Raw genomic sequence first — 15846 nt, forward strand, 5'->3', positions numbered from 1 at the left:
GTAAGGTAGGGATGTCAAATTTGAAAATTTTCTGTGGACAAAAAAATGTAAGTCAATGAAAAACAAAACAGTTCTTTAGTTTAAAAAATTCTTTTATTCCAACATACATATATTGATTTACTTCCTTAGTGTAATTAAATAAATAAATAGAAACTTAACATTCTTCAAAAAAAAACAGATACGTAAAACTATAAAATATAACAAATAAACAATTTAAACTGATGTAATTTAGGAAATTATTTCGTTTTAAACAGAATTCTTTACAAGACGTATTGAAATTTTGCTTTATCACAAGCTCTGCTTCTAACACAGACATTGTTATTTTATTTCTTTCTTCCCACCAAAAATTTTTCATTGAACTGAAAATTCTTTCAAATAAAGTTTACCCAAGTATGGACGGATTCTCATAAAATGCATCAATTTCTTTGAAAAATTGTCTTACAATTTGATAATTATTTCATTTCAGTAACACAGAGCGAGATAAGGCTCCAAAAAACTTATGTTCTCTTTCTTTCTTTAGTTAATTTTTTAGGTCATTCATTATCTCATATAAATTAACAATGGATGTGTCTTCGCTATCAAGAACTATTATTGCATTATTAAAAATTCCACCGACATGGGATATAAAAGCTAAATAAGCTTCAGCTATTTCGAATTACAAAAACAATTTAAATATGGTGGAACTTTTTTTGTGAAAGAAAATAACATTTAACTGATCTGTAATATTTAAGAAGCCTGTCACGGCAGGAACTAACGACAAGAAATGAGTAGGAACATGTCTTAAAAGCTCGGACCATTTCTCATCGCACCATTTTCAGAACTCTTTAGGTTTGGAAACGTTTTTAGTGCTTGAACTAAATTCATTATAAACTATAATATATATATATATATAATAGTAATAAAACTATTTTCTTTTTTGAATTCCGTGAAAATGGATTGATATTTACCAAAATTTTCATATGTTATCAGCTAAAAATGCTGTTATGTTTTTAACACATAAACTGGATAATATAATTACTCTTTTGAGAGATTCAAATTATGAAAGTTTAATAACTTGGAGCAGACACCATGACTACTCTTAAAATATCTTACAATTAACGGAAATGTTTTAATGTTTCCTTTATTGGACGCATCAGTCCCAATCGAAAATGGTTTATTTGAGTCTTTCGTCAAATCGCAATAATCATCTTTTTGCCAAGATATTTTTTGCAATTTTAGTACATTTTGTTTTCCCGCACGATATTATTAATGCTATCTTGGAATCGCTGAATAAACACGACATAAGTAGCTATGTGAGTGTTTTACAGTGTGGTTTACTAACGTTCCATCAACTTCACTTGTGTCCTTCTTTTCTTTAGTATCTTTGCAAACAAAATTTGAGACAAGGATGGTTTTGGGAGTTGCACTCATTAAAATTTGTGTGGCGTTGCGTTTGCTGATGTCGCTTAACATCATTCTCTCCTCTATGAGATATATGGCGAATTTACAAGAATTGCAAGAACCTTCTTTTCACAGCCAACAAATTATAAACCAGAGCACGACGAAAAAATGCCACAAGCTGAAGAAAGAAAAACTGTAAACAAAAACAATGGAAAAGGGTATTTTCGCGAGACAAAACTTTGCCACGGGACACTTGTGGGGCAAAGACGGTTTTCCGCGACAGTCCCACGCGTAGCGGGACGTTTGGCATCCCTAATGTAAGGTGATTAAACTAAACGAATCAATTCGTCGGGAAAAAACATCAATACTTTTCCCAATGGAAAACGTTTAAGAAAAAATATTGCCGGCCCGTCGACGGCACATCAATATTTTCGTTCAATAGAAAACCACATAAATTTAATTGGATTGAACAGTTTCCAATAAGAATAGTAACTCTATTTATATTGAGAGAGAAATCACATATTCATTGGGAAATTACTATGCACATTTTTGTCCCCTATTAACCTGTCATTTTTGACTATCACCTTACGCATATCAAATTAGTTGATTCTGATTTCTTCTTTTACCCAAAACCATTTTGGACGACATTAACCCTGGTTAAAAAAGCATTTTAAAACGCTCTTCAAACACAAAAAGATAATATAATAATTAAGTTCTTGAAATCGAGCCATTATTTCTTTTACTTGTATGGTAAAAGCTGAACGCTTTCTTTATCATATACACAATGCGAACTCGCCTTCAGCTCCACCAACAAAAAAGATCCACCTGTCAAATTGCAAAAACATCGAATTCGCCCTAAAAAAAATAAAATCACTGTCATCAAACGTTACTTTCAGCGAAACTTCATCCATTTCGCCTTTTCGCCTCATTTTATACCAATTCACTTGTGTGCTTTTATTTTCTGCTTTTCGTTTTCTCACTAAAAAAATGGAAGTGGAGGAGACGAACGTCGTTTCCCAAGTGCAAAGTTTTATGTGCTATAATTTCCGCTAAAAAAGGCAAAAATAAACGAATTAAAACTTAAATATTGCTATATAATTAAAATATGTAAGTGTCCTTTCAAATTAATTCAATTAAATATTTAACCTGTGAGTTTCCCATCCAAATAAAACGACCGTGAAAAAAAAGAAATAAGAAACGTAAAACGTACCTATGTATATTTTCTTTTTCTCAAAAAGAAAAATTTTTTTGAGTGCGACCTAGTTTTTCGTTCATCAAAATTTGGGTGAAGATTCTTTTTGCGAAAAAATTGAAAAAAATGATTCAAATTGGTTTTTGAATAAAAGAGTGCTATGTTAATAAGAATTTAAAGAAAGAAGAATATCTTCTCTTTACGTTGATGATGAGATGAAGCACGAAGGCTAAATTCTTATTGGGCTGTCCTGTGCCTGTCGCTGTCGTAATTAAGTTTGAGAATAAATTTGTCTGTCGTTCGTCCGTGATAAAACCAGAATCAGTGGTGGCGGTGACTGACGTTGACGACGTAGACGTAGACGTTTGTGGTTTGTAAAATTGTTTGATCGATTTTAGGCCTTCTCTTCGTTTTTCATTTCGATTCCTAGAGTGGTGGCTATTTTTTTTGTCAGTTTTTCTTACCTAAATCAGTTGTATGAAAAAACGTTCGAAAGTAAAACAATGTACTATCTACCTTCTACCTGCCTTCGTCGCGAAAATTAGCAGAAGAAAACCTAAAATTAGCCCACCGACCGAACATCACACTCAGACTATTCGGGCCACGAAAGTGATATAAAATAAAAATGTACCGCAGTTTGACTGAGAAAGAAAAAAACAAAAAGTAGATATATAATAAAATAAAATAAATTTAAGAAAAATATATATGTACCTACGAATATACAATACGCCTATAATTCATTCGGAAAAATGTTTTTCTTTGGTTGCCATAATAATTATTATTATTGTGCATATACGAGAATGTGGCTACCTACATGCAGAATTTTTCAAAGTTTAGTTTTCCTTTTTGAATCGAGTCGAATCGGATCGGGTCGAAAAAGGAAACGGAATAGGTTCGAATTCGAATTAAATGTATTTTTGTTGTTTTACTATAAAAATTATGACCTTTAAAATAGATTCATTGTTGTTGTTGTTGGAATATCTACCCACATACCTTCCTTCCTTGCTTTCCATCTACTAATCAGAGAGTAAACCAACAAACAAACAGATAAAACCAACCTGACATATCTAACAGCCTACAGCAATTTAGCCGTAGCAGTAGCCGTTTAGGTATATTGTGGATGAGTATGAGGCAAGAACAAGTACAGGAACGATGACTATGACGAAGACCTCGACGATGTCGACAACGACATCGACATCAACATCAACAACGACTTCGACGTCGATGACACAAACAACAAAACGTCCATATAACGATGTTCTTCATGTATCATGTCTCATGTGTCTGTTTCTGTTCGTTGAGATTTAGAAAAAGGAAGGAAGCTGGTTCATTGATTTTTTGCAATTTGGCTTTGAAATATTCGATTTTTTTTTCATCAGTATGTAATCGAGCAGAGTTGCCATTTGAATAATGTTTAGTTCGTTTATGAGTTTAATGACCATATGCAACAACTATTTAGTGGAAGCAAAATAGATCAAATGTTGGTTTATGAAGGAATATGATACTAAAGAACTCATCATTTAAGGGGGTCAACCCATGTGACGGCCTGTATTTTAAGGAAGCTTTAGGATTTTTTTACGACCAGTAAATAGATACAAATTTATGAAGTTTTTATTAACATAGTTTGAAAGCATAAATATGAAATTTGAATTAAAAATATTGTAAAGAACACGAGTTACACCGGCGTGAACAACTCCACCTCGAAAAAATGGGCTCGCACTTCCTCCACGATTCTGCTGATTGGCTTATCTAAAACAAAGTAAACGTCGTTTTAATCTGTACCCCTAAATGCATGGAATGAACTATCATTTAATGAATACACCAAAAATTGGACTTTTGGGAGACATTTGAAAAAAAGTCGCTAATTTTTTACTATAAAAAACAAAATTTATGGAAGTTTTGCTTGTCGACAGTTCAATTCATGCGTTTACATGTGCTGAATCCAACCCATCAAATTTCAAGTCATTTGGTAAAGCCGTTTTTGAGATACGATGGAAGAAAGTTTAAAAAAACACAGTTTTAAGAAAAACTCGTTTAAAGTTTTAAGTCCTCTTAACTATGAAAATATCAACTTACCTTTCAATCGGCGATGCGTAGTCCATAGAGTATTCCTTTTTCTTCTTCTTGAAACTCTTTCAAAGCAGACTGTTAAGCTCTTGAATTAATTCTGGCTTGTTTAATGGCATCACTCAGAACGTGAGAATCGCTTTTCATAACGTTTCTTAACGTGAGCATGGGCTTCGCGGCAACCCATAACCGACATTACTTTCAAATTAGCTTCAAAACCTTCAATAAAGATTTCCGGAATAACTTTATCAGATCAGTAAATTTACCTGGTCCTTTTCCACCGATTCCTTTATTTGTTTTATCTTTTTTAACAGCCCGAAGTTGTACCTTTAAAACGACCTCGAATTTTGAAAAATCTCTTTACTACCGTTTTCTAGACATATTAAACTAGCAGTTTATGAATAAAATCGATTTTTTGAACCCATCACATGGGATGACCCCCTTAAAGGGATCAATTTTGAAGTAATCTAAGTACACTTTTTTTCGTCAACAACAGGAAATAAATAAATTTGTAATAGGCAGGTTCAGATGACATAAGGGACTTGAAATTTAGGCAAATTTCTAGTATCTGACTGTCTAGCTGCCACAAAATGACCTTCCAATTAAGGCAGCTTTGATGGAAAGACGGAAAACTAGAAAGTAGAAAAATCTCCCTAACTATTAAGCCAAGTCTACTTCTATCAAAATGACAGTTGATCATGTTTTTTTCATTCAACTGAAAGCTGAAATTTATTACTCTACTCTGTGACTAATTTATTTTCTGCACAACTTCATTTAAAGCTATCTGTAAAAGGGTTCCTTGTTAATTTGGAAAAGAAATAAATAATATTTTCTTACAATACAAAACACAAATTGTGATAGACTTATAGCTTACCTGAGCAGTATTTTGCAGTCAATAATTTTTTTAAATATTTTTTTAACCATGAAGTGAAATAAAGTTCAAAATATTTAATTCATGACACTTGAAAAACTTACTAGTTGCCTTGGTCAAAATGTACGTTCAAAGAATAAATTTGACTGCGAATGAATTCCTTATGTTGTCTGAACCTACCCAATGATTTAAGACTTAGTTCATTTTAAAAAGTCTTATGTACATGGGACGAATTTTCTTTAGTTACTAGAGTTTTTAAAAATCTTGACATTCACAAATCCGCTGTCCCGGATAGTACACCGCTATTGTTCTGAGAAGGTGTTCTTCAACGCTGGCAAAACCACTGCGTAAGTTTTTCCATCTGTCCTATTCTAAAGGTCTCTTTCCGAGTGGATGGAAAACTGCATTTGTCCAACCTGTCCCTTAAAAAGGCGAATCATCCTCACCATCTAACTATCGTCCAATTGCACTTATGTACATCCCTTCTTTCCAAGTCATGGAAACGCTGGTTAGTTTTCAGCTTAAGAAATATCTTAAAGAACGGAAGCTTCTTAATGACCGGCAGTTGGCTTTCGTTGCAATAGATCCACTGGTGATCTCATAATTTATCTCACCGAACAGTTTAACAAACCTTTACATCGTTTTGGAGAAAGTAAGATTATTGCACTTGGTATTTCAAAGGCATTTGATTGAGTTGGGCAGCAAGCCCTCTTATTGAAAATGCGTGCATTTGGTATTGATGAACCCCTTCTTCGTTGGGTTAGAAATTACCTTTCGGACCATTCATTTCTAGTAGTATTGGACGGTTTCAAATCTGATGTACACAAAATAAACGCTGCTGTGCCCCAGGGCTCCGTTTTGTCTCTGACACTTTTCCTTATTTTTATAAATGATATTTTGTCTGAAACTTCTTACCCACTTAATTGTTTCGCTGATGACACTACCCTCAGCTTCTCATATTCCTTTTTAGATTCACATCCTTGTGCTTCGGACTTGGACTACCAACGGCAGCTTATGATGAGCTCATTAAATTCTGATCTTGACAGCATTGTCCAATGGGGAATCAAAAACCGTGTAAAATTTATTGCTTCGAAAACTCAATGCTGTCTACTATCACAAAAGCGTAACCTTCTCCCAATGCCACTATCCATGGGTGGTACTTGCATCGAGGAGACTGAACAGTCTTCAGTCCTAGAATTGTGCATTACAAACCACTTGATGTGGAGTGATCACATATTTCACATCGCCAAAAATGCTGCTAAGTGTTTAGATTTTCTCCGAAGGTGCAAGAAGTTTTATAGCCCTTCTGATCTGGCTATAATTTATAAAGCCTATATTCGTCCGAAAGTTGCTCCTATAACCTACTTGCGTCTCCTAGACAGAGAGCTCTAAAAATGATAGGTGACCATTGTCTAACTGAAACTTTTGTATCTCTCGAGCACCGTCGCAAGGTTTCATGCCTGTGATTATTTTATCGTTATTTTCATAAACAGTGTTATAGTGAAATAGTCAGTTGCATTCCTCCCCTCAAACAATTTAACCGTATTACCCGTTCTTTTAGGAATGCACACCAGCTTACCATTGAGCCCAATTTTGGACGTACAGTAAAGTACAGAGATTCTTTTTTTAGTCGCACTACATGAATGTAGAATGCTTTACCATTTACTTGGATAATATGAGATATTTGTTTTTGATAATCGAAGTACAGTCAAACTTCCCTATAGCGAATTTGCCGGGACCAGAAAATTATTTTGTTATATAGAAAATTCGTTACACAGAATTTTTTTGTTTTTTTTTTACGTTTATTTAAAGAAGTCAGTGATTTTAGTTTGCAAAACATTCTTCCATTTTTTTTTCAACAAAATCGTCTAATAAATTGAGAGATTCAAATAAATTAGTTGGTACGATACTCTTTAAGGTTCGAAACACGTAAATAGCAATGATTTTTTTTTCTTTTTCAACGAAATCGTCTAATAATTTGAGAGATTCAAATAAATTAGTTGGTACGATACTCTTCAAGGTTCGAAACACGTCAATAGCAATGATTGTTTTTTTAGTCAATCGTTCTTCAACTTCACGGATTATCAGCAACTTTTTCTCAAGAGAAATGCTACTTCGAGACATTTTTAATTATACTCACTGAAGCCTGAACATATGCTTGCTTGCTGTTGTTTTTAAAAGAAAATGTGTCATGTAGAAACAAAAACGTATGAGATTTGGATTTCCAGCAACAACATTTTTTCGTGACAGAGAAAAATTCGTTTTATGGAAATTCATTATAAGGAGATCAAAACACAACAAAAATGTAACCAAAAAGATGTGTACTCAAAAGCAATTCGTAATAGAGAGATCTTCGTTATGAAGTAGTTTGTTATAAGGAAGTTTGACCGTAAAATTGTGTTACATCGCCATCATATCGCTTAATACATCACTTCCAAGGAAGTCTTTTCTCACTTCTTTGAAAATTGGAAACTTTCCAATGAAATGCATAATATCTTCTCTCACCAAAGCGTGCAAATTATCGAAGAATCGTCTCGGTGAGGAATGAAGTTCAATCTTACCAACTCTCCTCTTATCTTAAACATAGTTGTTATTAATTTTTGAATAGAGTCAATCTTAAAATAATTTCCTTCACAAAAATTGTGTTGATTGTGTGCATTTTCGGCATCGATTCCATTACATGACTGATGGTAAAATTCATATCACAATATTCAGCCAGTTCCTTTTACTTCTCGAACCAAAGACTCTCCCTTTGAATAGCAAACAGAGCTATAACTTTTGGCAATCTTTATTATGCATGTTGGAAACTCTCAATCTAAATGCGCTAAGTAGACAATCTGGCGTGCTCTTTGCTAAATTAAAACATCTTTTGACATAAAACTGGCCTTAATTATTGCGGAAGGCATTATCTTGCTATAAAAGATATTATTAAGATATTTTGTTGTAAAAGAACAGCTTGCAGCTTATAAATCATACAAACGTTTTATTATTTATAAATAGATTATTTTAATCATAAGGTTTTCAAAGTTTCTAGAACCAACAAAAACCTAACAATACTTTAAAAAAAGACCTTAGTCAAAAATCTTTGCAACCAATTGTGAACATCCATGTTAAAACAAAAAGAAAGACCAACTACCTTTAGTTACAAAGCCTTTTTATGTGCTAAGTATTGTTGTACAACTCTTTGTACATTACTTTAAAAAAAATCAATTACTTCTGTTTATGTAGTTTTGAATCCATGAGCAAGTTCATAAATTTCATTTTATTTATAATCTGGAGTTATGCTTAGTTTTTTTTATTTAAAATAATTGCATAACATTCAAACAACTGATGAGATTCTCTTTTCGTTAGAAAAAAAATTGCCATAAATACTTTCAAGGTATTTTAGGAACCTGATTAAAACGACACTTAGCCTTATCAAATCTAAAGTCACTTGCGTCAGATTATATTTCCTTATAGATAAAACATACATTATTTTTTTAATTTTAAATACGAAAAGTATACTTTGCAAGATATCTATATCTATTATTATTATCTCTAAAGCAAATACCGTTTTTCAATTGGAAACAGAAATTTGCAAATTTCGTTAGACTTGTTTTATCGGCAGTAGAATCAATAACAGATAGGTAAAACCACAAATCTTTCTTTCAATGCTCGTTTAAAAGAAAAACTTTTATTGACTATAATTTATATATCAAAATCAGTTTCTATTTATTTTGGAAAATATACAATTCTTCAAGAGTTTAAATACCTGTTTTATAATTCTGATTAATATTATTAACTTTAAACAAACAGTAAAAAGACCAATATCTACTGGCTAATTACAATTTTCTTTCAAATACTACAATATAAGTTCTGTTACACGATTTCAAGAGCGCACTAGGAATAGTGCCGTTAACTATTTTTTCGAAACACATCATCTTCTTATAAGTAAAGAATGGAAGCTTGTTTGGTTTCAGCTTTTAATCGGAATGGATATGGGCGTTAAAGAAAATCGAGTCGCGATAATCGCATTACATATTATAAGTGTGGAAAAAATTCAAATCAAATTTTCGAACTTTTAAAACCGAATGTGTGTGTATCGTACTATAAAACGTTTTGATGAACTATCAAGAATATAGGACAGACCAATAAGTGGTCGTCCACGCATCTCTCGAACGAGCGCAAAAGTAACAGCCGTGCTTGAACGAATTCGTAGGAATCGTCCGGAAGCAGAAGATCATGGCCAGAGAATTGGATATATCCGCCAGATCCATGTCAAGGCTGATCTGAGATGATCTTCATATGAAAGCCTATCGGCCAACAACAGGACATCTTTTAACTCCAAGACTTAAAAAAATAAAACTTGAAAGAAGCAAAATGCTTTTGCAGTGGCACGCGGTTAATGGACATACAAATATCTTGTTTACGGATGAAAAAATCTTTACAAAGAAGAAGTTTATAACAAACAAAATGATAAAATTTATGCGACATCATCCAAAAAGCAAAAAAAGTTGTTCTAAGGGTTCAGCGTGGACATCACCCCGCTTCAGTAATCGTTTGGTGGGAGGTTTCCCATAAAGGTGTCACATCACTGCACTTTTGAGGAAAAGGCGTGAAAGCCGGTGAATAAGCGTATCAGGAGAATGTTCTCGAGGGTGTTGTCAAGAGATTAACAAATACTCTCTTCAACGGGGAAAGATGGGTCCAACAAGACTCTTCTCCAGCACACAAGGCCAAAACGACACAAGAGTGGCTTAGTACAAATAGTCCAGATTTTATTGCAGTTGAGATTGGCCGTCGGGGAGTCCATTGGATTACACTTTCTGGTCCGAACTGGAGAACATGGCCTGTAAGACTCCCCATCAAAATTTGGATAGCCTAAAAGCTGCTTTGTTAACAGCAGCGTCATCGATACCCATCGACACAGTGCGTGCCCTTATAGACTAATTACCACATGGTTTGAAAGCCTGCATTAAGGTTAAAGGCGGCCATTTTGATTAAAACTTTTTTTTCTTCTTAAAACTAATATTATGAACTAATTAATAAAATAAATTTGATGATATAAAATATACTAGGTTTTTTTTTATTGCGCTCTTGAAATGTAACAGAACTTATCGCTGGACTAGGTAGTTTCTGGACCCTCAAAAAATAAATTCATTAAATTTTGACCATTGTATACGCGACAATTTAACGTTGCACCAGGGATTAATAGAAAGTACATTGATTTTGTTTACTTTTATTGTGTTTCTTAATGTGGACATATTAAATTGGATTAACTTTATCTTTTTTAATTATTAAGGCAATATTTAAAACATTCAAATACAAGTAAAATAGCTTTTTGTTTTTTGTTCTTTGATCTAAAAATTGTTTTTTATTTCACTATTGGTTGCACTTGCCTGAAAAATATATTTAAAAAAAATAAATAAACGAATCAATCCACGAATCATTAAAGCGTACCAATAATTAAATCTTGTGCAAATAATCCAGGAGAAGTTAGTCCTTAATCAATCCTGGAAGTCGACAAAAATAAACTTTTTGGGGATATTTTTCAGAAATACTAAATTGACATTACTGAAAGGAAATCAGTGACTGCTTACAAAAATGTGTTTTAAAAGTTTTATTTCAAGATGGTATCGTTTTTGCGATGACGTATCCCTTTTTTTTCAAAAAGAAGGGGTTGGTGGAAGTTTGTACTCTGAACGACTGACATTAAGTCTCTCATTCCGCCTTCCTAATCATTGTAGCGTGTTCCAGGCGGAACTTTTAGCGATAAAAGACGTCTTGTCCTGGCTTAAAGAAAACGTGATATCAACATCTGATATACGTATTTTTTTGTATAGATATTTTTTTTTAGATTTAGATTTTTACTTCCAAGATAAATAATATAACATTTCTAGTAAATAATTAAATTAATAAAATTAAATCACATAATTTGTAAAATAAGTGTAGATATAATAATTCCTAATACGAGTATTTTCGCTTCTTTTATTTTTAAAAGTATTAATTTTGAATTAGATTTGTATGTTAAGTAGATTATTAATTTCACAATTCTGGGTGTTTTATGAGTAAAAGTTTAGAAAGCAACGATTGTTGTAAGGTGGTACTTAATCAAAAAAACTTTCCTGACTTCGAAGCCTGTAAGAAGTTAAGTAATAATTAAGAAGGTTACCACTTCTAAAGAAAAAATTGTAAAACTTTATAAAAATAAAGGTGCTTAAGCAGAAGAATCTTTGATTTTAATAAAAGTTCAAAACTATGCTCACGGCGTTTTTTGTTCCAGATAAGCCGAAGAATATGTATCTGTACAACCAATAAAGGTTGCGTATTATAATTAAACGAACCTCCCCAATGAACAAGCCTACATATTGCAACTTCTATTGAACCAATCTATAATAAACTGTTTCAAGGAGTTTTTGCGAAACGAATTTTCTATGATGATACAATATAAAAGTCATAGACAAAAGATACTTTTTCAATTTTGAATTATGAGCATTCCAATAAAAATTATTAACAATCAATAAACCGAGATACTTATATTCAGATACATGCTCGATTGTAAAGCATTTAGAGGAGCAGTTAAGACTCACATTGAAACTCAGGTCACTGTTGGATAGAGTGCATACATTTTTGCTAACTCCAAACTTTTTACAATGCCTAAGAACAAGTCGGGGTAGAAGATAGAAATTATATATGTATATTAAGAATAAAATGAATGAATCCTCTAAACCCAAGTTTTTCAAGTTAAATTAGTAACAGATCATGATCCACAGTATCAAATGCCTTGGTAATATCAATATAGATAGCAGCTGTGAGTTGTTTACTGTTAAGACTGGTATTTACCTGGCTGCAAAATTGAAGAAGTGCGTCTTCCGTTAATCTGCCCGATCTGAACCCAAACTGATTTCTACTAAAAAAGTTAACTTCATCAAATACGATACAATTCTGAATCATCGCTTTTTAAAAAAGTTTAGAAAAAACATTAAGGAGAGATTTTTAGAATGACCTTTCTAAAAATTGGTATATTCACAGCCATTTTTAAGCTGTTTGGAAATATTCCACTATAAACACAATTATTAAATATATGGGACAATATATCAACGAAATTAAAAGCGATAGTTTTCAAAAAATTGTTAGAAAAACGGTTTTAGTTGAAATCTGTCTGAAATTTCAAGTCGAGTTATGTTACCCGCCTATTTAAGAAATGCAGAATTGAAATAAACGCGTCTGAAGTTTTGAATAATAGAAAATCGTGAACAGTCTTGCAATATATTACATTCTTAATTTCGAGAATTGAGGACTTTAAGGTATTCGCAGGCCATCGTCATTTGGGACTTCATTTTTGAGTTCCTTGGGGGTCATTTAAAGCAAGAAACCGATTTTTCGAAAATTTTAGTCCTTTTTGGTGATTTTCTTTAGATCATTCAAAAATTCCCAAAAGAAATTGTAAAATTTATGTCGAAAGTGCATTTTTCTGTCAAAATATTACAAAAACATAATTAGAACTCATAGTTTTTTAATGCATAAATTTGCTTGTGTACATATCATAAAGAGGACATTATGGATTTTTCAAAACATTTGGCTAAAAATCCGTAAACCGATACTCTGGTTGTTTTTGAATAAAATGTAAAAGAAATATTTACATCTTGGCAACACTGCCAGTGAATTATGTGTGTGTACTTAACTAACTAGAAAAAATATGTGTGTATCTATTGTCCGTATATCCATATCTATCTTTAAAATACACATTCACGTTTTTTTTTGCAAAGGAGAGAGCTTTTGTGTTCATACATTATATACATACATAGATTTGTGTATACATTGTACACATTTTGCTTTATATATTTTAAAAACCATGTCGCTTAAGGTCGTTGTCATCGACCTTGATTCCATGCTTTTAGTACAAACACACGAAAGTATATACAAAATGTTTTACAAAAATTGACATTACGACACACATACATATGTATAGTGTATATTATGTACTGTTTGTAGATGAGAACTAGAAGTATATTACATATTTGTTGTTTTCTTTTTTCTAGTTTTAACAAAAACATCACACAATGTGAAATTTGTATTTTTATATCTTTGAACATGTATCTTGAGAGATAAATCTATTGCTTGGACTTGCATACGCTGCAAGTCTTATAGATTCTATTGTTGGTGTATTACATTCTTACATTTGCAACGATTGACATATTTCTAACTTATTTTTTCTTTTAAAGAAAGAAAAAGAAAAAACCCAAAGAGAATTTAGTAAGAAACTGAACTGAAAAAAAAAATGAGATGGATTTCTGAGAAATATCTTTTTATCGGTTATAGAAACTTGTAATTTATATTTTATGAATTATGACTTAGCAAACCTCTTTTCCTTTCATGTTTACGAGTATATTAAAATGTGTTTGTATTCTGGGCTTTGTAAGTGCGAACAAAAAATTAAACCTGAATGACAATTAAAAAAAATGAAAACGTTATGATTTAGTTCTCAACGAAAGGATACTCAAATAAATTAACCCATTAACACCCAAGGGTATTAAAAATCTAAAATTATTGGAATTTAGTGAAGTTTTTTTGTTTATTGAGATAAAATTTAAGACATTTAAAAATATTTTTAAACAAAAATTGAGGCTAGGAGCTATGAAGGTATATTTTATTTAGTACAGTGGGAACGTGCATAACAAGTTTAAATCATCTTTATTTAATACTAGCAACCCGTCCCGATTTCGCAGGGGTAGACATAAATAGGTACAGTGATTTAAGTTATAAGCATGCTAATTAAAACGACCATGAATCACTAAATTGGAAAAAAATTGCTTTTTTGTATCTAAAAGTCTCCCTGTACACTACGTTGGCTGTGGTATTTGTAGGCGGCAACAAAACGTATTGATTGATACAATTGCTCATAGGAAAAGCACTCTTTCCTTAAGTCGATACCAATTATGGAAAAAGTGTGTCCCTGGGACAAACATTATTGGAGGATATTAGAGTTGTACCTATTTATGTCTACCCGTGCGAAGCCGGGACGGGCCGCTAGTACTAAATACAGCCTATGTTACTTAGTGACTATGCAGCTTTCCAATGAAAAAATAATTATTATTTTATATTAATATTATCAGTTCAGTACTTTTTGAGTTTATTCGTTACATACAAAAATGCAAATCTGTATTTTTAGACTTGTGGTTTTCAAGAAAAAAAAATATAATTTAATGTTATGGCATGATAGGAGTTTGGAATTATGTTTCAAAAGTGATTTGGTGCAAGCAGCCGTCACGGCTGAATCGAATTAATTCCAGACGTGAGGCCCAATTTTTGACCCTTGTTTGCAGAACATAAGACCACCAAAAAGTGCAGAGGTGTTAAATTGCTACTATCTTGGAGACCACGCCACAAGCTCGCCAATTTTTTCTTCAGTAAATTGTTTTTTTCTTTTACTTCGACATGATACTACGATGGTAGAGAAGTCGAAAAAAGTGGGTCCCGCGATTTCATCCGGTCTGTTTTGTCTGTCTGTCCACGCTCCTACAGCCTAAACCATTGGGTCGATTGAAATCAAACTTGGAAGTTAATGTTTTGAGCAGATTTGCGTTAGGCGTTTTTTTCATTTTTTTTCTTTTAACATCAAAACTTACAGAGGCGTCCCATACAATTTTTTAGTCAAAAAATGAAAATTCGAATTTTCTCAAAAACAACCCGATAGATTTTTGAATTTTTTTCTAAAATTTAATTTTTTAACTTGGTTTTTAATAAAATACTTTCGGGTTAGCAAACATGCATTCAAATATGTTTTAAATCAGATAAGTTCAGGATTTCAAACGACTCAAAGTTCTGCAATTTCACCAATTTTAAAACTTGCGTGCGCACTACGATTTCTCGGATGTGGAAATTATCAAAATAGTATAGAAAATGACTTTGAGCTAGGTTTCTCCCAACCTAAAGTTTCAGTAGTTTAAAGCGAAGTTCTTAATTTGCTTCAAGCAATAATCTGCCCAGTTTGGATCAATGCAGATATATCCTGTTCTTTTTTTTTTAAAGAGCAGGCTTATCAGGGATAGTTGGATGTGTAGACGGAACTCACATTCGTATAATAGCTCCTGCTCAGTTACAACACCAATATTTAAATAGATAAGGGTTTTACAGCTTAAATACGATGGTGGTAAAGTACTTGTGACAATAATGGAGTAATAAGATTTATTGATGCTAGATATCTTAGCTCTACATGATTCGTTTGTTTTTGGAGGAATTTGACTCGTTCATCCTCAAACTTTCCCCTGCTTCTACGACATTCGTTGATTTTTATTGACTGGGCTGGTGTCATTGCCATGGAAGCATCTTCAACTTCAATGTCTGCATCATTTGA

At 32.4% G+C, this 15846-nt stretch overlaps 1 protein-coding gene across 1 annotated transcript in view; it reads left to right on the forward strand.

Moving 5' to 3' along the window:
* The first annotated feature begins 2343 nt into the window (after positions 1-2343).
* Positions 2344-15846, forward strand: part of LOC129948200 (ubiquitin carboxyl-terminal hydrolase Usp2) — a 95324-nt gene continuing 81821 nt past the window's right edge. The window contains exon 1 of the mRNA XM_056059083.1: positions 2344-2487. The gene's annotated coding sequence lies outside the window, so the exon portion shown is untranslated. The remainder of the gene's footprint in view (positions 2488-15846) is intronic.

The sequence above is a fragment of the Eupeodes corollae genome, chromosome 2 (genome assembly GCF_945859685.1).
Source record: "Eupeodes corollae chromosome 2, idEupCoro1.1, whole genome shotgun sequence".
Classification (NCBI taxonomy): domain Eukaryota; kingdom Metazoa; phylum Arthropoda; class Insecta; order Diptera; family Syrphidae; genus Eupeodes; species Eupeodes corollae.